Below are 24,362 nucleotides of genomic sequence, written 5' to 3' on the forward strand. Positions count from 1 at the left end.
CACCCCTGCGCCTGGCGGGCTGCGGCCAGACTTTGATCCTCCGAGCCGCGTCCACGTGGGGGCGGCTGGGTGACAGGTCGGCGCCCGGTAGGGGCCGGGCCGCTGAGTGGTCAGGGCTCCAGGCGGGCAGGTCAAGTCGGGCCTGCCTGTCACTGCTTATTTGAGCGCAGTGTAGGGAGCACTTTGGGCAGGACGCCTACTCACTCCATCTGTTCTCCACGGATGGAGGACGGGGCTGCGCGGGTCGAGCTCCTCGACCTCCCGGAGTTCCAATTCCAAGGCTCTATGATCTCACACTATAGACTACAAACCTCGGGACCCGGTGTGGGCTGCCCCGGGGGGCGTGGGGGGTGTAATGCACAAAAGAAAGCAGGCTGGGAGGCGGAAGGATGAAATTCTTCCCCAAGTTGTGGCCACATCTGGCTTTGAGGTGTAGATGGGGACTGTGCGTGTCTATAGGGTCAGAAACGCGTTGGTGTAGACGTGAAGGCACCCGAGGGCCACCCCCAGAGTCATCACACCGGCCCTAGCTGGACCCCTGGGTCCCCACCGCAACCTCTAGACGCAGAAGGAACTGCAGGTGGTGTAGGTTGTGACGACACAAGCGCCATGCCAGCCGGCGCCTCGAGATGGGTTTTCAAAAGCCCTTTTTCCAGTATTTTTTTCACGTGTATATGTTTCTACTCTCCCCATCCAGACGCGAAAACTGAACCCTCCTAGCTTTTTGGCTGGAATAGGAGAGAGTGGAGAGGTTTCCAAGACTTTGTAAAGGACGGACAGAACCTGGTGATAAGTTGAGCATCGGGAAGGAAGAGCGCTGAGTGCTGGCTGTGGTGTTGGCGGGCTCAGGAACTCAGTACCTCTCCATCAACACAGACAGCCGGGCCTTTTCCTCGATCCAAAGGAAACACAGCTTCAGACCTATAGAAGTCTAAATTTGGAACCACTTCAGGGGTAAGGTAAGACTGAAAGAGTGCTTCCCGGACCATTTGCCTCCTGCTGGAGGGTGCTGGGACCTTTTATTAAAGAAGTTGAGGAGGCTGGAGAGATGGCTCAGGGGTTAAGAACACTGATTGTTCTTGCAGAAGGCTGGGGTTCAAATCCCAGCACCCACATGGCAGCTAACACCCCTCTGTAACTCGAGATCCAGGGACTCTGACAGCCTCTTCTGTCCTCCGTGGGCACTTACCTACATGCAGGCAATACACATAAAATAATAAATAAAATATTTTTTAAAAATAGGGGCTGGCGAGATGGCTCAGCAGTTAAGACACTGGTTGTTCTTTCAGAAGACCCGAGTTCGAATCCCAGCACCCACATGGTAGCTAACAACTGTCCGTAACTCCAGTCCCAGGGGATCCGACAGCATCTTCTGTCCTCCGCATACATGCAGGCAATACACCCATACACATAAAATAAAAATAATAAATGAAATATTTTAAAAAATAAGTTGATACGCAAGGAAATGCAAAAGGCAGGCGGGTGAGTCCCCCAGCTGTACAGACACCCGACACACCCAAGGGAAGGGCTTAGACCCATGAAGGCAAGCTGTGGGCTTCAAACTCAGTAGCTGCTCTGTTTTTTCTTTTTTTTAATATTTATTATTTTTATTTTATGTGTATGAGTGCATTGCCTGCATGTATGTAAGTGCACCCATGTCGTGCAGTGCCCATGGAGGTCAGAGGAGAGAGTTGAATTCCCCTGAACTGGAGTTATAGTTTATGTGTATGAGTGCATTGCCTGCATGTATGTAAGTGCGCCCGTATCATGCATTACCCTCGGAGGTCAGAAGGCATGGGATCCCCTGGAACTGGAGTTACAAACAGTTGTTAGCTACCATGTGGGTGCTGGGAATTGAACCCAGGTTCTCTGCAAGGGCAGTCAGTGCTCTTAAGCACTGAGCCATCTCTCCAGCCCCTCAATGGCCACTTTTTTGTTTGCTTGTTTATTTGTTTTGTTTTGTTGGTTGATTTGTTTTTTGGGGTTTTTTTTTGTGTGTCAGGGTCTCCCTGTAGCCCCAGCTGTCCTGGAACTCACTATGTAGACCAGGCTGGCCTTGAACTCACAGAGATCCGCCTGCCTCTGCCTCCCTAGTGCTGGGACTAAAGGCAAAGAAAGGCCTTCACACCTGGCTTCAAAAGCCACTTCTGACGCCCTCTGACACACATTAAGCCACTTCTAGACAATGTGCTTTATTCCCTCACCCTAGCAGGGCAGTACAGTTCTGGGGTCTGGAAAAGTCATAATTGGGTGCTTCAGAGACAGTAGCATAAGTGCTGGGGACCAGGTCACAGTAAAAACTTCAGTCAAACTTTCTTTCTCTCTTACCTTTCATTTTGTAGATAAAATGGTAGCTAGACTCCGGGTTTTCTCTTTTCAGCAGGTTGTCAGGAATTTTGGGTGGTGGTTTGGTTTTTGTTCTTGAGACAAGGGTCTCAGTCTGTAGCGCAGCTGGCTTTGAGATCAGGAATCTTCCCACATAAGCCCCTGTGCCTAACTTTTCCTAGAGATTTTAACACAGTCCAGACTGGGTTTAAGTGGAGGGGCCACACAGGTACTGACCAGCACACCCTCAGGGTTGTGGTCCCTTGGCTTTTTTCTTCATTTTTGGAGAAGTAGCAAGATAGTTTGTTTCACATCCAAACTGACTAAATCCAATACGCTTTAGAGATAAAGAAGTCTGTGATTGCACACATCTTTAATCTCAGCACTCAGGAGGCAGAGACAGGCCGATCTCTTAAGAGTTCAAGGTCAGCCTGGTCTACATAAAGTGTTCCAGGCCATTTGGGGGCTTCAGGGACACCCTGTCTCAAAAAAAAAAGAAAAAAGAAAACCCATGAAGTCCATAATAGACTCTGCACTCTGCACTCTGAACCTGTCTGTACTCCCAGTGAAAGCTGGAAAGAATCTTAGAGGATTCTTTTAAAAACAGCCAAACATACCTCTGAATTTTCCTATCCAAAGCCAATGTATAGAGTTGGTGAGATGGCTGAGCTGGTAAAGGCACTTGCCCCTGAGCCCCCGATAGTGAAAGGAGAGAACAGACTCTTGCAAGCTGTCCTCTGACTGCCACACAAATGCACAGTTGTACACACATAAATGCACAAATAAATAAGCGTAATTTTTAAAAATCATCATAAAAGCTGTGCCTTGCCTGGAAAAATCAAAGCACTGAATCATGTGCACATCAGATTGCATTTAGCTTGACACTAAAGTCACAACCAGTGTTTGCCCTCAAAGGGAAACTCTTGGGGGGAAATCAGGTTTTATTTCTGTGTCTTTGGAATGCACTTGAATAATTACATGTGAACCTAAGTCTCCAGCAACAACATGCGTGCCAAGGTTGGATTTTTTTGTTTCCTGCTCCCAGAGGAATAAGCAACAGAACAAAGAATAAACTAGGAACAATGTGGCAGTGAAGCCCAGAAATAGTACAGAAGGCCTCAGAGGTGCCAGAGGAGCATGTAAAGAGATGCTGGGGGCAGGCAGCCCACTGGAGCAGACGGGAGCACAGCCTGTGGAGGAGAGACCTGCCCAACCAGGGGCAGGGAATGTGGACCTTGTAGTTGTTGTGGAACTGAAGGCCACAGGTGAGAGCTCGTGTTGTGGGATACTGAACGTGTGGTGTTCTCAGAGTGGATATAAGTTCTGTAGTCGTGGCTTAGAAATTAAGTTAAGGCCCAGACACCAAGACTCACTGAGAGCACTTGGGATCTCAGGCCTGTTTGCCTAGCTATTTGGGAGGCTGAGGTAGGAGGGTGGTGAGTATGAGGCCTGCCTGGGATACAGGGTGAGTTTGAGGCCAGCCTGAGCAACTTATGGAGACCCTGTCTCAAAACAATAAGAGGGGCTGGAGAGCTGGCTGGTGGCTCAGAGCACTCGCTCTTGTAGAGGACTCAGGTCTGGTTCCCAGCACCCACATCAGGAGGCTCACAACTGCCTATAACTCAGGTTCTGGGGGATCTGAGCCCTGCAAGCACTGAATGGTGCACATACAGGCAGACACATACAAACATGTACATAAAAATAAATTAAAAATTTCAAAAACAGTGAAAAAAGCTGGGGATGTGGCCCTGTGACACACTGCTTGCCTAGCATGTGGAAGACTTGTTCCCAGCACTGCAAAAAAGAAAGAAAAGGAAAAGAAACAAGTATTTGTGGATTTTAAAATTACATTTATTTATTTGAGTGTGTGAACACACACATGCCACACGCAAGTGTGGAGATCAGAAGACAATTAACAGGTCAGGTTGTCAGGTGGGCGCCAGGCACCTTTACCTGCTGAGCCGTCTTGCCGGCCCTTGAAAATGTTTTAGGCACTGTGTTACTTAAAAGCAGAAGCAGTTAAGGGCTCAGGTGCTCTCAAGGTTTAGACTTGAGTGCTCATACTTTTTTGGTGGTGGTAGTTTTTTGAGGCAGGGTCTTGAGATGCAGCCCAGGCTGACCTTGAACTCATGATCCTCCTGCCTTGGGCTCCCAAGTGCTGAGATTACAGGCATGAGCCACCGAGCCCAGCTTCGTCTTCCTCTAGTCTTTCTGTTCTGGAGGTTGGGAGGTAACAGCACAAAGGATAGATTTTTTTTTTTTTTTTTTTTTTGTCGTTTTGAGACAGGGTCTCCCTGCATCCCCAGCTGGCCTAGAACTCACTATGTAGACCAGGCTGGCCTCGAACTCACAGAGATCCACCTGCCTCTGCCTCCCGAGTGCTGGGACTAAAGGCATGCACACCACAACCCCAGACTCTCACCAAAGGATAATTTTTTTTTAATGTGTGTGAGTGTTTGCCTGCATGTATGTAAGTGCACCCGTGGCAGAGAGGCCATAGGATCCCCTGGAACTGGAGTTAGGACAGTTGTTAGCTGTCATGTGGATGCTGGGAGTTGACCTTGGGCCCTCTACAAGAGCAGCCAGTGCAAATGAGAATGCATCACAGTGTTTTCTCCACTGGGAGCGGGCTTCTCATTCTGTTCGTGTATAGGTAGAGGACCACGGTGCCCACCGGTGAGTCCCCACAGAGTGAATGCAGGAATTGCTGAGTAGGCAAAGGCGATCCATCAGCGTTCATCCGTTCAGCGGCTATTAATTTTTCCTTGTGAAAGTTTATTCTTATGTTTGTGTTTACGAGTGTTTTGCCTGCGTGGATGTAAGTGCACCACCAGTGTGCAATTCCCATGGAGGCCCGAAGAGGGTGTTGGATCCCCTGGACCTGGAGTTATGGACATTAGCCACCATGTGGGTGCTGGGAACCAAACCTGGGTCCTCTGCAAGGGCAGCCAGTGCTCTTAACCGCTGAGCCGTCTCTGCAGCCCCTCAAGGCTGTTTCTTTGCTGTGCATCCCCATGTACTGGGCCCATTGGGGATACAAAGGTAGGCCAAAGCACTTCCTGTCCGTCCCCTCATAGGACTATGTCTAATCAAATCCTTGCTTTTTATTTGTTTGAGATAGTGTCTCCTATAGCCCAGAAAGCACTCTGGAGCCAAGGGTGACCTTGAACCTCTGACCCTCCTCTCTACCTCTTTCACTGACATTATTGGCATGTGGTATTATGCTTGGTTATGCTGTGCTGGGGATTGTGTATATACCAATGGAGCTACATCCCCAGTCCAAACCCTTGGTTTAATGTCAAACTGCATTTTTCCTCAGCACCATGAGAGAGCAGGGAAACAGACTGACAACTTGCACTCCAGTGATCTGACCTGGTCAGGGGGTCAGGGAAGACTTCCTAAGGAAGTGACCCTTGAGCTGAAAGCTAAGGATTAATCAAGAGTCCTGTGAGGAAGAGGGGCGGGAAGAGCATCCCAGGAGAAGGAACAGTATGCACAGGCTGGATTCACAGCAGTGGGAGGCAGGGGAGGACCGCAGGGCCATCCTGCCAGTCCTGAGCTCCCAGGGCTGGGTGTCCTTCTCTGTAATGGTGAGAGTGGAGACTGGTGTTTTGCAGTGACCAGATCTTTAAGGGATCACTGTGGCGGGGGGGGGGGGGGGGGGGGTATGGGAGTGCAGCCTGGGAACAGGAGGGCAGAGTTGGCAGGGACCTGGGACAGCAGGAGAGGCTGGGAAGGCTCCCCTTCACTGACGGTCCCTTTCTCAGGACTGGGCCTGTCCTCCCAAACAGCCTTCCACCAGGAGAGAACCAGGAGGAGGCTCTGGGCCAAAAGCTGCCACTCCATCCAGGAAAGGGAGCCAATTGGGGAGCCAGCTGGCAAATTAGGCCTTTTGGAGTCCCTGAGAATGAGCTTGTCTTTCTCTTTCTCTCTCTTTTTTTTTCTTTCTTAAGATTTATTTTTATTTTATGTGTATGGCTTTGCCTACATGCATGTATGTGTACCATGTGGTGTCTGGTGCCCTCGGAGGTCAGAGAAGCATGTCGGGTCACCTGGAACTGGAGTTATGAACAGCTGTGAGCCATCATGTTGGTGCTGGGAACTGAACCCAGGCCAGGTCCTCTGCAAGAGCAGCTAGTACTCTTAACCACTGAGCCATCTCTGCAGCCCCCCAAATGGGTTTCTTGATGGTGAAATGGGGGAGGGTGTCTGAATTTGCCAACTGAGGACTCAGTTCATAGGGACCCCAAGGAAAAGTGGTCTAAAGGTCCTGCCACGAGCATCAGGCAGGTTGCTGGGTCTCCTCTTCCTCACCCCTTAACTTCAGTTAAGAAGCCATCTTGCCTGACCTGCTGGCACAGGTCTGTAATCCCAACTACTTGGGGGCCTGACACAGAAGGATCACAGGTTCAGGGCCTGCCTGAACAGTGCAGTGAGACCCTATGTCGAAGTACAGAGTTCTGGGACACAGCTCAAGGGCACAGCACTTCTAGTATACAGGAGGACCTGGGGTTGAGCCTCATCACCTGCCCCAAAGGCAAGCCATCTTCTGCAACCCCTCACTGAAAGGTTAGGAATGTGGGGCTCGAGTTGCTTAGTAACTTGTTACATAGTGACTTCCCAGGATTAACTCCATGAACTTCTGATTCCTCTAATTCATTAGGTGTTAAGCTGTTAGTGTCATCTTTATAAGCAAGTAATGGAGAAAGTCATAAATACATGTTTCTTTTGTTTTGCTTTGTTTTTGAGACAGGGTCTCCTGTAGCCCAGGCTGTCCTCAAACACTCCAGTCGACTGAGGATGACCTTGAACTTCTGATTTTCCTGCCTCCATCTCCTTAATGCTGGAATTAGAATTTTTGTTTTTTGAGGCAGGATCTCCCTGTAGCCCCAGCTAGCCTAGAACTTACTGTGTAAACCAGGCTGGCCTCAATCTTGGAGATCCACCTTCCTCTACCTCCAGAGTGTAGAGATTAAAGGTGTGACCACCACACTTAGACCTAAAAACTCTTGCTAGGCAAGTTCTCTACTGTTGAGCTGCACTCTAGCACTGGAGGTTCTCAGAGCTCTCAGAATGGTTGTTTGTTGTTGTTTTTGAGACAGGGTCTCCCTGTAGCCCAAGCTGGCCTGGAACGCACTATGTAGACCAGGCTGGCCTCAATCCTGCGAGCTGGGATTAAAGGCATGAGCCACCATACCACCCAGCTAGAATGGTTCATCTTTGAGCTTCATGATGACCTTCTGAGCTTGGAAGGCAGAGTCTACAGGTAACAGATAGGGATTCTATGCAGTTAAGAAATTTGCTCCAAGAGCCCATCACTTGTAAGTATGGAACTCTACAAGCAAGAAAACATGTTTATTTGGAACCTCATCACCCTCATGGAAGGAGGGGACAAGCCCCTTCGGAGCTCAAGATCCTACATGCCGTCATCCTAGAGACTCTATGTTCACCCTGCTTCTAAAGCCACTGGTTCTATGAGACTTTCATTAAGTTGTAATTACTGTAAGCACTAAGGGGAAGTGGCCTACTTGTGAGTGACACCTCTTTAACAGGTCACTCTGAGGTCTGATTCTCTAGTGACATGTTCCAGAATTGGGCCCTATTCACACAGTTCTGTAGGGTGAATCAGCACAGAGGTCTTCCCGCTGCTTTTGTCGGTTTGCCGTTTGCAGCTTCTTTAACGGCCTAGCCGTCTTCCAGAGGATTTCCTGAAAACATTGGCGTCTTGGTTTGGTCCAGTGCTTCTCAGCTTGTAATATGCACATGAATCACCCAGGGAACTTGGGAGAACGCAGATCCAGAGTCACTTGGCCTACAGTGGGGCCTGGGGTTTTCACTTCCAGCCTCTGGGTGAGACTGATGTCTGTAGTTAGCAGGCTGTGTTTTGTCATGTAAATTCACAGGATCTGGGGCTGGAGAGATGGCTCAGCGGTTAGGGCACTGACTGCTCTTGCAGAGGACGAGGTTCGATTCCCAGCACCCACATGATGGCTAACAACCAGTTCCCAGTTCTGGGGAATTCTATGCCCTCTTCTGACCTCCAAGGGCATTATATAACACACGTGCACTTACACACATGCAGGCAATACACATAAAATAAAAATAATAAAAAATTTTTAATTAAAAAAAAAATTGACAGGCTCTTATGGTGTTGCCTGGGCTGTCTTGAAGTCTTCAGCTAAAGCAGATCTGCCTTAGCCGCTCAAGTAGCTGGGACCACAGGCACGTGCCACTGTCCCCAGCTCATGAGCTTAGACCTTTCATTCTAACAAGAATCAAGCACTGGCTACTCTTGCAGAGGACCTGGGTTCCGTTCCCAGCACCCACATGGCAGCTAACACTGTCCATGACTCCAGTTCCAGGGAATCTGACATCCTCATCTGATCTCTGTAGGCATTGTGTGCACCTGGTACGCACACACAGGTGAAGGCAAATCACTCATACACACAAAAATTTTTAAAAGAAGATATTGCCAAGGTGAAAAGTATCCTCAAACTTAAAAATTCCTTAATTCCAGGTGTGGTGGCGCACGCCTTTAATCCCAGCACTCAGGAGGCAGAGGCAGGCAGATATCCATGAGATCGAGGCCAGCCTGGTCTACAAATGAGTTACAGGCAGCTACAGGGAGACCCTGTCTCAAAAAACAACAAAAAGAATACTTTTTTAAAATTCCTTGATTTTCCTTTTTATTTTATACTCACCAGTCATGTTTTAAGTGGATAACGCTTTTACATTGAAATTTTAAATGAACTCCACATCTTATCCTTACAGGAAAGCACTCCTTAAAATTCATCAAACTCCAGATATAAATAAAAATTTTACTCTGATATGTGAGTGCGCCTGTGTTGTGCAATGCCTTGGAGGTCAGAAGAGGGTTTCAGATTCCTCTGGAACTGGAGTTATGGATGGTTCATAGGCGCCATGTGGGTGCTGGGAATCGAATCCGGGTCATCTGCAAGAGCAGTCAGTGCTCTTAACTGCTGAGCCGTCTCTCCAGTCCCTATTTTGGGAGTTTTAAAAACACTTAGAGGGTAGTGAGATGGCTTAGACAGTAAAGGCACTTGCTGCGAAGCCTGAGGACTTGAGTTTGGTTCCTAGATCCCACATGGCAGAAGGAGAGACTCCCCTTCCACTGGTTGTCCTCTGACCTCCACATATGCACCATAGCATGTAAAATGTACTAATGACATTTAGTAATTCTCACCAACTTTAAGGGCCCTGAAGCTTGACCAGTGGGTTGGGCTGAAGGCTGGCTGTACCTCTGGTGGGGGAGGTCTCTTGCCTTCAAACCTGCTATTGTTCCAGTAGAAATGCCTCACAGGCATTATTGATTAGGTCCTCACAAGGACACTAAAAGACTCTCATGGATAAGATACATTTCATTTTCCTTTTGAGCCAAGAGCAGCCATAGTCCTATGAGGTCAGGTGGGAGGTAGGAAGAGCCATTTCTCTCCAAGCTCTGACTTCCTGCAGCCCTTTCTACAGACCGCTCCCCAGGGGCCCTTGAAATGACTCATGTGTTTTATGTTGGCTCCAAGGTTTACTCCTTCATGTGGTCAGAGTTGATTGTGTTTTAGCCTCCAAGGAGACATTGCTCAGTCCCCAAAGTGCCATTGTCTTTGAAGTGACCGCCACCCAAAGAGAACAGTGCATTCAGGCACTCTACAGGCAGCTGCCCTTAAATCTTAGGTACAGTTCCTTATTGGAAACACCCATGACTGCCACACTGGAAGAAATGGAGCCTGCCTTGTCCCTCAGTCACCTCCTGGTGTGGACAGAGCATAATTTCTAATGGAGAAGAGAGTCTGGTTCTCTTTGTACTGGGATGACGGGAGGATGCACTATTAAACACTTTGTTTGTTTCTGAGGCCCAAGCGGACATCGTAACAGTTGTGTCAGCATTTCCCAGGGTGGCCTGCTGCCTTCCTGCTGTCTGTTGTCACAAGGTGACCTCTGATTAACATTCCCATACACCAGAAGTAGTTACTCTTCTGTTGCTGTGAGAAAATACCACGACCAAAGGCAACTTCTGGAAGAAAGCTGGTATTTGAGCTTATGGTTCCAGAGGGGAGGAGTCTGTCGTGGTGGAGAGCCACTGCAGGGGGCGGCAGACTTGCCAGAAGATGACGCTGAGGGCTCACATCTCTACCCTCAAACAGGAAGCAGAGAGGGCGACCGGGAAGCGGGCATGGATATGAACTCTCACAGCCCACCCTAGTGACTTGCTTCCTCCAACAAGGCCGCACCTTCTAAACCTCCACGAACAGTGTCAGCAACTGAGGATCAAGTGTTCACATATGTGAGCCTGTGGGGGCATCATCACTGAAGCCACCGTACCAGGGCTCCAGCTGCCCATTGCCCACGGGATGAGGTGTGGCATTTCATGCAGAGATGTAGAGCATTGGGCATGTGACCTTAGGTAGCCTTCCCAAACTTACAACCTCTGCTCAAGTCATCTTATGTCAGTTTCCAAGTTACTAGATGGTTCTGCCCTACCATTTCCTCCATGGGACCCAAAATAATAGCTTATCTCCTTAGATCATGGTGGATTAGATAAATTAATATATTCAAAATGCTTAGCACAATGTTTGGCACATGGAAAGGGCCTATAATGGGTTGAGTGGTGATCCCTAAAGTTATGTCCCTGTCCTGACTCCTGGAAACTGAGTGCTACCTTTGCAGATGTAATTAAGGCTTTTAAGATGAAGAGAGCATCCTGGATTATCTAGGTGTGCCCTGAATCCAATCCCAGCATCCTCACATGCAGGGGAGATTATATGAAGACAGAGGAGATTGGAGCAACACAGCCACAGACCAAAACAAGCTACTCACCATGGGAAGTCAGAAGAGGTGCGGGAAGGCTTTTTCCCTGGGTGTCTGGAGAACACAGCCCTGCCAACACCTTGATTTTAGACTTCAGAACTATGAGACATGTCTATAGTTTTTAAATACTTTACTAGTTTTATGCGTATGTGTGTATTGTCTACGTGTATGTAAGTGTACCCGAGTCATGCAATGCCCATGGAGGTCAGAAGGCATCAGATCCCTCAGAACTGGAGTTATGGATGGTTGTTAACCTCCATGTGGCACTGGGAATCAACCCAGGTCCTCTGTGCTCTTAACCGCTGAGCCATCTCTCCAGCCCATTCCTTTGGTTTTTAAAACCATCAAGTGGCGCCTTTTAGGTCTTAGCTACAAGTCACAAATACATATTTTCTTTTTCACTAAAGTATTTGTTCTCTTTACTTGTCTCCAAATGACTGAATATGTGAATGAATGAGAGAATGGGTGAATGAAGAGCCCACCCCCACCACCTGCACCGGCATCACATCCTCAGGGTAGCTTTTCCTGACCATGATGATCACCCTGTTGTCAGAAACTGTCCACTGATTGGTTACTCGCCCCCTAGCCTCCCAAGCTGGTGTCTTGCTGAAGCTGGCACTTTGCTGCTGAGCTAGGAGCCCTTTGCTGCAGCCGCTCACCTGTCACTCAAGAAGACTTCAACTCCATCTTGAAAATGGAAGATGGGTTGGATATACAGATCCTTCTGCTAGGTCGATATGTGGGTTGAGAGTCAGGTGTGGTGGTGCACGCCTTTAATCCCAGCACTTGGGAGGAAGAGGCAGGCAGATCCCTTGAGTTTGAGTCCAACCTGGTCTACATATAGAGTTCCAGGCCAGCTGGGGCTACAGGGAGACCCTGTCTCAAAAAGACCAAAAAAAAAAAAAAAAGCAGGCTGAACACTGGCCTGGCCTGGGGAGCAAGCCAAGTAAGCGTTCCTCCATGGCCTGCACTCCAGCTTCTGCCTCCTGGTTCCTGCCCTGAGTTCCTACCTTGGGCTCCCTAAGTGATGAGCTATGACCTGGGAAATGTAAGCCAGATAAACCCTTTCCTCCCCAACTTGGTATTGGTCTGAGTGTTTTGTCACAGCGATTGCAAAGAAACTAGAACACAACCCATGTGATCTTGGCTGGTTGGTAATGTTGGCTGAGCTGCTAACCGGAGGCAGCTCATCCTGGATCTTGTCCAGGGAGAGCTCCTGGCCCCACGGCAGGCGTTCTCCCTGACCCATCCAAGAACTCAGTCTGACCACCACTGGCAGTGATGACTTAAAGATAGTGTTTTACCTGGACTTACAGATGGCCCCTGACTTACAATACTCCAACTTGGGATGTCTCTGGACTGTGTGATGGTCTCAAAGCTGCAGGCATTCAGTAGAAACTGCTTTGATCTTCAGATTGTGATATTTTCCCACACTGAGCTGGCAGTAAACCATTCGCTCGAGAGGGTGAGGGTGAGCAGCCAGCACGCAACAGTGCAGAGTTGCTTGTTAATTACTTGTTTTCTTACTGCAGGAAAATACTTAAGGAAGAGTTCACTGTGGCTCACAGGTTAGAGTGCGGTCCATTGTGGGCTCACAGGTTGGGGTACGGTCCATCGTGGGCTCACAGGTTAGGGTATGGTCTGTCGTGGGCTCATAGGTTAGGGTATGGTCTGTCATGGGCTCATAAGTTAGGGTATGGTCTGTCGTGGGCTCACAGGTTAGGGTATGGTCTGTCATGGGCTCATAGGTTAGGGTATGGTCTGTCGTGGGCTCATAGGTTGGGGTGCGGTCCGTCGTGGGCTCACAGGTTGGGGTACAGTCTGTCATGGGCTCACAGGTTGGGGTATGGTCTGTCATGGGCTGACAGGTTAGGGTGTGGTCCGTCGTGGTGGGAAGATGTGAGAGCGAGTTCAAGGGAGCTGCTCACATCACAGCCACAGCCAGGAGCAGAGAACACTGAACGTTGGTGCTCGGCTGCATGTCCACTCTCCATTCAGTCCAGGTTGCAGCCCCTGGTGCGGTGTCACCACAGTTGGCATGCTCATCCCACCTCAGTTAACCTAATGTGGAAACCCTCACAGTTTGTTTGCCTACAAGTTTGTTTCCATGGTGATTCTGAAGCCTGTCAGGTTGGCACTGAAGATTAGCCACAGACGTGTCCGCTGTGTTCTCTGGCACCTTCAGATTATAGTGAGTTTATCGGATAGCGTCACTGTCAGCCAAGGACCTGTAGTCCTCAGTTTAGAAAAGCTTTTCTCTAATGTGCGTACGTGGGTTCAAGTATGTAAATGCACCCGTGTTGTGCAGTGCCCACAGAGGCAAGACAAGGGTGTCGGATCCCCTGGAATTAGACCTATGGGCAGTAGTTAGCTGCCATGTAGGTGCTGGGAACCAAACCCAGGTCCTCTACAGCAGCAGCCAGTGCTCTTAACCGCTGAGCTGGCTCTCTAACCCCAGGTATCTGGATTTTGATTGAATGATGAAATACGAGGTGTTTGTAGTGCTTCAGGCCACCCCAGTATAAGAGGGGGGTGTGCAACGCAGTGCTGGGGAGTTTGGACTTTAGAAAGGTGGCTGTTCAATTCTTGCTTTCCTGCTTACTACCAGTGTATCATGGGTAGACTGTGTACCCGCCTTGTGCCTCAGTTTCCCCATGACTGTGGTAATCCTAGACCTTACCATCAGGACTAAATGAAGTATTGGATGTGTCTTGTAGAGTGACATTGGTACTTCACAGATGTGAGCTGTGCATTCCTCCGTTTCCTCAAAGTACAGTTTGTGTATGACCCAGGTGGCCTCCACTGCGTGGACTGGGTTGACCCCAATGCACTTGCTGTTTCCTGCTGCTCACAGCCATCATCCAAAATTCACCCCAAATTCACAGGTCTCTGCCCTCTTCAGGACAGTTCAGCTCACCCAGAGATGACAGCCTGGCTGTGCTTTCGCTGGGGAACAGGAGTGTGAGACCCTGAGAGGGCAAATGACTCACTCACTCCAGGTCACCTAGGGAAGGGATGAGCCAGGAAGGGCCTCACTTTCTTCTGCTCACCTTGTGTAAGTGTCCTCTCTCCGTCGCCATCAAGGGCTTTGTACATTGGTTTCTTTTCCTAGTCCAGGGTGTTACTTAGCCCTAGTGGGAAGCATCTCATTTTTTGCGTGACTCATCCTTGTTCAGGGATAACATGCTCCATTCCACTTTCATTCTTTGCCTCCTACTCAGTTTCACATCCCTCTCTGGAGCCTCCAGACCCTCTCTGCCCTATCTGCCTCCTATGCCCATTCTGCTTTGGCCTCCTTGCCCCAGACTGCTCCGCCAGCCTCAGATTCCACAGGCCTTGTTGGGCAGACTCTGGTTTAAGGCAGGCATGTGCTGCTGAGATGGCACTCTGATCCATGTTGAAAATAGCATGAGGAGATACCCTTACATCGCAGATGTTCAGGAACAAGTGTTTGTCCATGTGGAGTCAGCATTCTGCGAAAGTCCAAGCACCACAGCAAAAACACACGCTCTGAGGACCTGAGTTTTATCCTGCCTCCTCCAAAGCTCATGGGAATTCTTCTGACCCCTGGGGTGCAGTTGAACAAAATAGAACTGAGAATAAACATGCCACCAGCTCGGCTCCAGGATATTTTCATCGTGCCAGGATTCCCAGTTTCATGCTGTTTTTTGAAACACGCTCTGACCTGTATAATTTGGTCTTGCTCACATCTAAACGCTAGTGAAACAACTGAAATATTTACTGGAATGATGAGATAATTTGCTTCAAAATAACCCAGGGGTGGGGAAGCAAGTGAGGATACCATGAAGGAGCCGGACTGTCACGGGTCCTGATGCTGAGTGATGGGGTCGCTTTTCGTAGAATCCCAATGACGTATCATGAAGCTTAGTCAGTAGCAGGTCTGACAGTCCTCGGCCTGTTTCATTTGTTTATTCTGGTTTGTTTTTTGCTCTGCTTCTCCAGAATCTGACTTTCTGGGAAGCTGGACAGGCTGTGCACCTTTCATAAAAGCTGCCTGGCTTCTTTACTCCTCTAATTGCGGAGTTCTATAGCTAAGGTCAGCTCTGCCATTTACAGCTAAATGCTGTTTTCTTGCAGGAGCCTCTGCTGTGGCCTACGGCCTCTCATGTCCCCACTAGCCAGAATGCTTCTCTTTACATTATTTGTTTAGTTTTATGTATTTGCTATTTATTGCTACTGGGGCCTGAGCACAGGGCCTTATATGAGCTAGTAAGCACCCTACTCCTGAGTTACACCTCTAGTTTTATTTTGAGACAGTCCTGTCAGGTAGCTCAAGCTGCTCTTGAACTTTCAGCCCTCCTGCTTCAGTTGGTATTAGCTGGGATTACTGCCATGTCTGTCCTAGCAACCTGAACACTTACTTTTGTTCTCCTCCCCCTCCTCCTCTCCTCCTCTTCTTCCTCCCCTCCTCCTTTTCCTTCTCCTCCTCCTTCTCTTCCTCCCCCCTCCCCTTCCTCCTCTTCCTTTTTCTCTTCTTTCCCTTCCTGCTCCCCTTCCCTCCCCTCCTCCTCCTAGTCCTCCACACCTCTAAAGGCAGAGATTTAGCCTTGCACTTAGGCTAAGCCCTGCTCTGCCTAGAATTCAGCTGGGCTCAGTGAGTGCTTCCTAACTGTGGGACATGTTGGTGTAAAGAACCAGCCATAGACTGTTTAAATTTTCTTCTTTGGTGCTCATAGAGCTTGAAATGTCATATTTTACCTTTAGGGAGAAGTGGCTTAGGAGAAATTCTTTTCCCAGTTAAAGCATTTCATGGCCACACTCCAAGAGGCAGCAGATTTTACCACTCCTGGAAAGTTTATTCTCAAAAGAGGTGCCACGGGCCAGGAGTGGTGGCACAGGCCTTTAATTCCAGCACGTGGGAGGCAGAGGCAGATGGCTCTCTGGCCAGTCTAGTCTAAGGAGGAACTTCTTGCTGAATTCAGGCTGGTTGGTTCAGGGTGAAGCCAGATTCCCAAGGTCCTCATTTACTGGTGCTTCCACAGTGCTGACCTTTCTAAATGCCTAGAACTGGTGCTTTTGGAGACAAGGGGAAGAGCCCCAGTAAAACGAGAAGGAATTCCAGGCAAATCTGCCCATCTTCCTCCTGTTTGGGAACGCCGTGAACCCACCCTCGTGGCGAGACCTGCTATGGGTCAGAGTCCCTGTAATAGCCCCGAATCTGAAAACTCTCTTGTCAGCTAGCCTAGAGCCTCTCACCCACAGCTTACTGCGGCCAGGAAAACCATTCCTCAGTGCCTTCCTGTCCGCTTCTCAGCCTTCTCTGGGGAAAAATCACCCTAGTGAGGGCAGATGAAGGAAGCAGACTTGTCTGGCATTCAGGCCAAGCATAAAAGAGCAAAAAGCAGCCGGGTGTGGTAGTCCACGCCTTTGAACCCAGCACCGGGAGACCCAGGTGGTGGATCTCTGTGAGTTCAAGGTCAGCCTGGTCTGCATAGCGAGTTCCAAGCCAGGTAGGGCTACAGGGAGACCCTGTCTCAATAAGACAGAAAGAAAAAGAAAAAGCACAGGAGTGTCTGCTCTGCTCCCTGCAGCCCTGCAGAACCTCTCCAAGCAGGTAGTTCAAGGCTTTCCACCAGGGAGGCGCTATCCCTGTTAAACCCTGGCTGGGAGGGTTAGCAAGATGCCTGAACGGGGAGTCTGGATGGACCTGAGGAGGAGTGCGAGGGTCATTTGAAGGAGGGTAGAGGCATTCAAGGCCTTTCCCCCAGACAATCAGTAGCTTTGGATGGTTTTATTGTCAACCTGGGAAGCCAGACCCCAAATGACCTCTTGCAGTCCCTCCCACACTGTGTCCTTTGATTCTAGAAGCCAGGTAAGTTTCCCCTCCACTCCAGGTGTACTCTGAACCCCATGCCAATGATTTTGGCCAGGTTTTAATCACTCTGTCCCTAATGTCTTCAACTGCCAAACACAGGTGACTAACGGGCGACAAATTCAAGTGCCTAGAAAGCTATAAGACAGGAGCGAAATTTCTGCTAAGTACAGTGTCATTTTTGAGATGAGTGATAATCACGTGCCTTAACTAATAAAGACAAGCCAGACATCAAGAAATTACAGGGAAGCCTTTCCGGGGGTAACGACCTCCCTACGAGAACATGCCTCTCACAAAGGATCTCCTTCATCCCTCTCCGGAAGAGAAGAGGAAACACAAGAAGCCCCTAGTGCCGAACCCCAGTTCCTATTTCATGGTGTGAAATGTGCAGGATGCTGTAAAATCACCAGTCGTGCAACAACGGCAGTCTTGTGTGTTGGCTGCTCCACTGTCCTCTGTCAGCCCACAGGTGGAAAAGCAGGGCTTACAGAAGGGTGTTCCTTCAGGAGGAAGCAGCCCGAAAAGTACCTGAATCAAGATGAGCGAGAAACCAGCCCAATAAACATGTTTTGGCTTAAAAAAAAAGAAGTTGTAGGGAAGTTTTCCAAGGTGTCCAAATATTTACCTGTGGGGTGACTCATGTCAGTGTTCCACAGGTGTTGTGTGGATTCGGGGGAGTCCTGGAGTGAACGGAGCTCACAGGCCACTTGTTCTACATCACTTTCAGTACAATCTTATTAAACGCGTACAGTGCTGGGTACGTGCTGTGACTGCTCATTTCTGGTTTCTTCTGCTTCCTGCTTCCTTCATGTTTTGTTTTTTTGGGTGTTTTTTTTTTTTTTTTTTTTTTTTTTTTTTTTTTTGGGGTTTTTTTTTTTTTTTTTTTTTTTTTTGTCTTTTTGAGACAGGGTCTCCCTGTAGCCCCAGCTGTCCTGGAACTCACTATGTAGACCAGGCTGGCCTCGAACTCACAAAGATCCTCCTGCCTCTGCCTCCCGAGTGCTGGAATTAAAGGCGTGCGCCACCACGCCTGGCCCCTTTGTGGGTTTTTGAAGCTCTTCCTCTATGTCTCACCCGGATAAAATCTGAATTTCTTAGTCTGACCCCCTCCTTCACGGGCTTACCCTGAAACAGCCTCTACTCTTACATATACCCAAAAGATTGGGTATGTTCTGTGTCTCCCCAGCTACTTTTTTGGGGGGGATTCTTTTAGAGTCAGGGTCTCACTATATAGCCACAGCTGGCTGGGAACTTTCTATGTAGACCAACCCAGCCTTGATCTCACAGAGATCCACCTGCCTCTGTGTGGGATTAAAGTCATGTGCCACCTTGCCCACATGCTAGAATTAATGGTGTACTCCACCAGGCCTGGCTTGATCACTTATTTTCTGACTGATGTTATGGGATGTGGTCTGCATTCAGGGAGAAGATCAGACTTGATGCTTTGTGTCAGGAGGACAGCAGTGGGGCCTCTCTCTGGGATGTAGAAGCATACATGGCGAGGTCTTTTTCAACAGAGGCTTCAGGCTGACCAGGGCTTTGAGTCAGGTTCTGTAAACAGGCAACCACAGCCACAAGCCTACAGGGCATGAGAGTGATTACATGGAAAGCTGGGAACTGTGTACCCCCATTTCCGTGTGTGTGTGTGTGTGTGTGTGTGTGTGTGTGTGTGTGTATCCATACATGTGCATGCAGAGGCCACCGATCAACATCAGCTGTCTTCCCGAGTTGCTTTCCACCATTTTTGGGTTTTTTTTTTTTTTGTCTTTTTGAGACAGGGTCTCCCTGTAGCCCCAGCTGTCCTGGAACTCATTCTGTAGACCAAGCTGGCCTTGAACTCACAGAGATCCGCCTGCCTCTGCCTCCGGACTGCTGGGATTAAAGGCGTGTGCTACCACGCCCGGTTCCACCTTATTTTTTGAGACAGGGTCTCTCACTGAATGTGAGCTCCAGGCACCCTCCTGGGATTAGAGGTGCTCATCTCTGTGCCTGGCTTTCACAGGGGTCTGGAAATCAAACTCAGGTCCTCATGCTTTTGCAGCACGCACTTGACCAACTGAACCTCCACAGGCTCCATTTCCGCATCTTGTCTACCACAGTGGAATGTAGCCAGCACACATGGCCTCATCTTGAAAAATGACATGCAGGCACATCAGTAGCCGTTAGGCTGTGGCAGGTGTCTGTTTCTGAGCTTGACTCCCAAGTCCAGCCTACAGCCATGCTCCAGTCTATGAGGTGGCCATCTGGGCCATGGGAGACAAGGTGCCAGGGGTCAGAACAGTGGGTTTTTTCCCTTCCACTTGATCAGTCAAAAGAGCACTGGATCAGAGTCAGGAGACCAGGCCCTTGTCCAGGCCCCTGATGGTCACTGTCACCTCAGACAATGCTTTTTCCATAGGTCTCATTTCCTACCTGATACCCAGGCACGAACCAGCAGTTGCTCCAAGCCTGGAGCCTAACCTGGGACTGACTGAATCAGGTTATGGTGGTGGGGACAGGACAGGTGAGCTAGCCAAACTCCCCAGGAGATTTTGCCATCCACACCAAAAGAACTGCTTGAGTGAGGGAACAGAGTTCTGCCTGGATTCACTGGTAGGCTGCTTTAGAAAGTTCGACATTACTACCTCCGCAGCCCTTCTCTGTGTGGTCCAGAGCTCTTTGCTCGTCTGTAGTTTCAAGTCCTGTTTGGACTTGGCTTTGAAAGTTTATACTGTCGAATGCTAATGCCAGTATTCTCAAGCTTGAATACATTAATAAATAATTGAGATAATTCTATAATCGCCAGACATGACCTCACGAGTTGCCCTTGTTCTAATGGAATCTGCTGAAGATGCTTTTTTCCCCCCTTTCTGACGATATGATCTACAACCTCAAAAATTTCTACGAGGAACTTCTGAGAGAGCCATCTGGCTGAGCTAGACATGTTAAGAAGGGTCACACCCACAGACCTTCTCGTTCTGTGCAGTTTCTCTAGAAGTTCTCACACTCATCTGCATGCTGCCCATGGTTGTGAAATTAAGGCCGTGTTTGGCCAGCAAGCCCAGGAAAGCCCAAGGCCTGACTTCTGGCCAGTGTTCTCTCTCCATGAAGTCCCCAAGGGAAACCATGCATCAAAAACAATGTCTGGCACAGACTGACTCTGAGGCAGGACTCCCACCTGTGCAGCCAAGCCCCTTGCTCTAGGCCGAGCTCAGACAGTCTTGGGCTCAAGGCAGCCCCTATCACTCTGTCGACAAGTCCACCCCAACTCCTGGACCTCACTGTGACCAATAGAGAAGAGTCTAGGCATCAAGATGTCACAAGAGGAGCCAGGGCAGCAGGGCATTCGTGTCCTCTAGGAACAGAGCTGCTCCAGACTCTGCTCCAGGCCTGCCCCATGGAGCTAACTGCAGGCTTTGACTTGGCACACTGTGGAAGGGGCCAAAGAGAGAAAGCCCAGGGGAGCTGACAAGAAGGGAGAGACCCATTGTTCCACAGAAGGGAGACTCCAGAGAGAGGAGAGGAGTGGCTGCTGTCTTCCCCATAGCCCACCCTGGAGCCTTTCCCTAGCACGAGTTCCCCCAGCCCCTCCTGGCCTCTCTGTGCTCTTAGCACTTGGCATAAACTAGATCCTAAATATTGGATACATTTGAATTGAGGGAATGAATTAGTTCACAGATGAGTGTGATTTTATTGAGCTGCTCTCAGACGTGTAACACCACATCCTCTGAGATGCAGAGGCACCCGCACCTCGCTTAGCCAAGCTCCAGCGCAGTTCCTGCTTCATTGCATTGAGCTTTGGGTTTGTTGCTGTGGTTGGTTGGTTGTTTTTTGAGACAGGGTCTTACTCTGTAGCCCACACTGACGTGGAATTCACTACATGGACCAGGCTGGCTCTACACTTGTAGCAATCCTCCTGCCTTAGCTTCTAAGTGCTGGGACTGCAGGCATGAGTTTGCTTCCTATAATTGGAAAGTTCAGGGATCCTCCTTGCTTTGAGCACAACCAGCCTGAAAGGTATGCCACGGTGTCTTTTTATTATTATTATTATTATTTCTATTTATGTGTATGTGTGTAGGTATGTGCACATGTGTGCAAGTGCCTGTGGAGGCCAGAAGAGGGCTTTGCATCCCAGAGAGCTGGAGTTACAGGTGGCTGCCAGTGGCCACTGTCCCCCGGAGCAGCTCCCTCTCTGCCCTGCACTGCTCTTCCTGACTGAAATTCGGCCGTGTCTCTCCAGCCTTATCTTCTGACAAGTCAACTGCTGCTGAAAGCAAGCTTGGCTCTCCAGTGGTCCCAGCAGTAGTCAGCAAAAGTCCCGGCTCCCCTCTCGATGGACCGTCTCGGGAGACACCGGTGCTCTTGCTGTCCCCGGCTGTGGGTAGATCGTGGCTCCCTGCAGGGACGTGGGTCAAGCTGAGATGCCCATAGCCTCTGTGAGGGAGGGACCCTTACCCAAAGGAGACAGCACACTGCTGAGCTGAAACAGAAGCAGCAGTTTTCCAGCACCTGGATAATGTGAGTTCCATGGATTAATGTGAGAAAGCCATAAATTAAGGTTGTGTTCAGACATTCCTGGTAAGGCTAGTTTGAAGGTATTAATTTGCCTGTAGTTGGAACCGTTGGAAACTGAAACTGTGCCTTTATCTTGATCAGCGAGCTTGCGTTTTACAGTTAAGGCTATCCAGAAACATTCTCCTAAAATTCACTTATTGGGGTCTGGAGAGATGCTCAGTGGTTAAGAAACATGCATCTGGCAACCATCTGTAACTCCGCTCCCCGGCGTCCTACAGATACATCTAGCCTCCTTGGGCACCTGCACTCATGTGCATAAACCACACACAGACACATCATTTAAAAGAATAAATCTTTTTTTTTCTGGTCTTTTTGAGACAGGGTCTCCCTGTAGCCCCAGCTGGCCTGGAACTCACTATGTAGACCAGGCTGGCCTTGAACTCACAGAGATCCACCTGCCTCTGTCTCCCCAGTGCTGGGATTAAAAGTGTGCGCCACCATGCCGAGCAAAATAAATCTTTTGTAAGGCACTTATTTTTCTTCTGGTTCTAAAATGTGTTACAGAAACTTTTAGGAAAACACAGGATTCACAAAGAAGAAAACCATGCCCGCCCCCCAATCCAGAGCCCAAACTTTGTTTTATAACCTTCCATTCTGTGTGTTTTATGCATGTGTCGTGTGTTATACAATCTACCTTGTGGAATGTCTTAAAGAATATCTTTGACTGGGTTTTTTATTTTTGTTTTTGTGGGGTTTTTAGTTTGCTTTCGAAACAGGGTTTCCCTGTAGTCACAGCTCACCTGGAACTCGCTATGTAGACCAGGCTGGCTCGATCTCACAGAGATCCTCCTGTCTCTGTCTCTTGAGTGCTGGGACTAAAGCTGTGAACCACCACACCCGGCCCCTAAAGAATATATTTGAAACCAGGTATGGTTTTCAAACCTGGAGTCCTGGTATTTTGGAGGCTCCTAAAGGTAGAATGGAGTGTTCCAGGGCGGCTTGGGCTGGGGGGTAATTTCTATATGTATATGTGTGTGTGTTTGAATGTTGCATGTTATCATTTTATACACAGCAACATCATAATTTAATTACTGCATAGTATTACAATTTGATCAATTAATGGACTTTAAGATTTTTCCCTATTTTTTCACGCTTTTAAGCAAAGCTCCAATGCATCGCCTTGAATGTTTTTCACATGCTGGTAAAATTGTTTCTATATGATAAATTCCTAGAATTAATTTGCTGAGATGTTTAATATAGTGCACACCCAAATGGGCTGTCTTCTGCCTGCTTTTCTCTTTGGTTCATTAAAGTTCTTTATATTAAGGATATGGTCCTCGGTTGAGTTCCCAGGAAACATTCTGAGACAGAATCCCATATAGGAGTTACTGGGGAGTGTCCTTAGCATCAGCAGCTAAAGGGTGTGTGTGAAAGAAACGTGGATAGAATTGAAGGAAGGGTCCACCAGCTGCCCCTGCAGAGCTCTGAAGCTGGGCTGGGCTTTCACAAGTCTGCCTTAAGCAAAGAGGCCAGGCTCTGTGCTCCTTCATTGACTGCCCAGGGAGTGAGACCTGCGCCCAGGTAAATCGGCTCTCAGTGTTATAGACGCTGGCAGCTGAGGAGCTCGGCTTTGGGCTGTCAGCCACAGCAGTCTGATAACTGAAGGACTAGTCTGTAATACTGAAAAAGATTCCTGGGCAACAAGGCCCAGAATATACATAACAGACATCTTCTACTGTCCTATGTAGTATAGATACTTCTTGTACTTGTGTGTGTGTGTGTGTGTGTGTGTATTTGTGTGTGTGTGTGTGTGTGTTCATGCCCATGTCGTGAGGGTGCATGTGTGTAGGTGTGCATGGTGTGGAAGCACAAAGTTGATATCAGGTGTCTTCCTTGACAGCTCTTCATTTTATTTACTGAGGAGCGGTCTCTCACTGAATCCAGAGCTTGCCAGTTGCAGCTAGTCTAGCAAGCCAGCTACCCCAGTGAGCCCCTTGTCTCCACCCCCTGGGTGCTGGATGACAAGCAGTCACCACATCTGACCAGCTCCATTTTTAAATTTTTAAAATTTATCTTTTATGGGGTTGGAGAGATGGCTCAGCAGTTAAGAGCACTGACTGTTCTTGCAGAAGACCCAGGTTCAAATCCCAGCACCCACATGGTAGCTAACAACTGTCCATAATTCCAGTTCCAGGGGATCTGACAGCTTCTGTCCTCTGCGGGCACTGCATGACATGGGTGCACTTACCTATATGCAGGCGATACACACATACACATAAAATTAAAAAATAATAATAAGCAAAAAAAAAAGGTTTTTTTGTCTTTTTGAGACAGGGTCTCCTTGTAGCCCCAGCTGTCTTGGAACTCACTATGTAGACCAGGCTGGCCTTGAACTCACAGAGATCTGCCTGCCCCTGCCTCCTGAGTGCTGGGATTAAAGGCATGTGCCACCACCCCCAGCTTCCAAAAACATTTTTTAAAGAAATAGAGAAAAACAATGTTTTTTATTTTTTTATTTATGTGTATGTGTATGACTACGTGTCTGTATGTGCATCACGTGTGCAGATGCCTGCAAAGGCCAGAAGAGGGTATGAGATTCCCCTGGACCTGGAGTTATGGTCACTTGTGAGCTGCCCAATGTGGGTGCTGGAAACTGGACCTAAGGTCTCCTCAGGAGGAGCCAGGCTCTTAACTGCTGAGCATCTCTCCAGCCTTAAGTGAGTTTGAGGGATCTGAACTCAGGTCTCCAGGCCTGTGTGACAAGCACTTTACCCATCTCTCCAGACCCTACTCCTATTTCAATGAGGTGCTCAGGATCAAACCTAGGGCATCATGCATGCTAGGCAAACAGTCAAGAGGAGCTACATCCCCAGTTCCTATAACTTAA

General features: G+C 48.8%; 1 long non-coding RNA gene across 1 annotated transcript in view; it reads left to right on the forward strand.

Moving 5' to 3' along the window:
* LOC115068697 overlaps nt 1-4,451 on the forward strand; it is a 5,474-nt gene extending 1,023 nt beyond the window's left edge. Inside the window, exons 2-3 of the long non-coding RNA XR_003848032.1 lie at nt 698-959; nt 3,371-4,451. This is a non-coding gene — a long non-coding RNA (uncharacterized LOC115068697). The remainder of the gene's footprint in view (nt 1-697; nt 960-3,370) is intronic.
* Nucleotides 4,452-24,362: the final 19,911 nt, after the last annotated feature.

The sequence above is a fragment of the Nannospalax galili genome, unplaced genomic scaffold, assembly GCF_000622305.1.
Source record: "Nannospalax galili isolate Female #2095 unplaced genomic scaffold, S.galili_v1.0 scaffold648, whole genome shotgun sequence".
NCBI lineage: Eukaryota > Metazoa > Chordata > Mammalia > Rodentia > Spalacidae > Nannospalax > Nannospalax galili.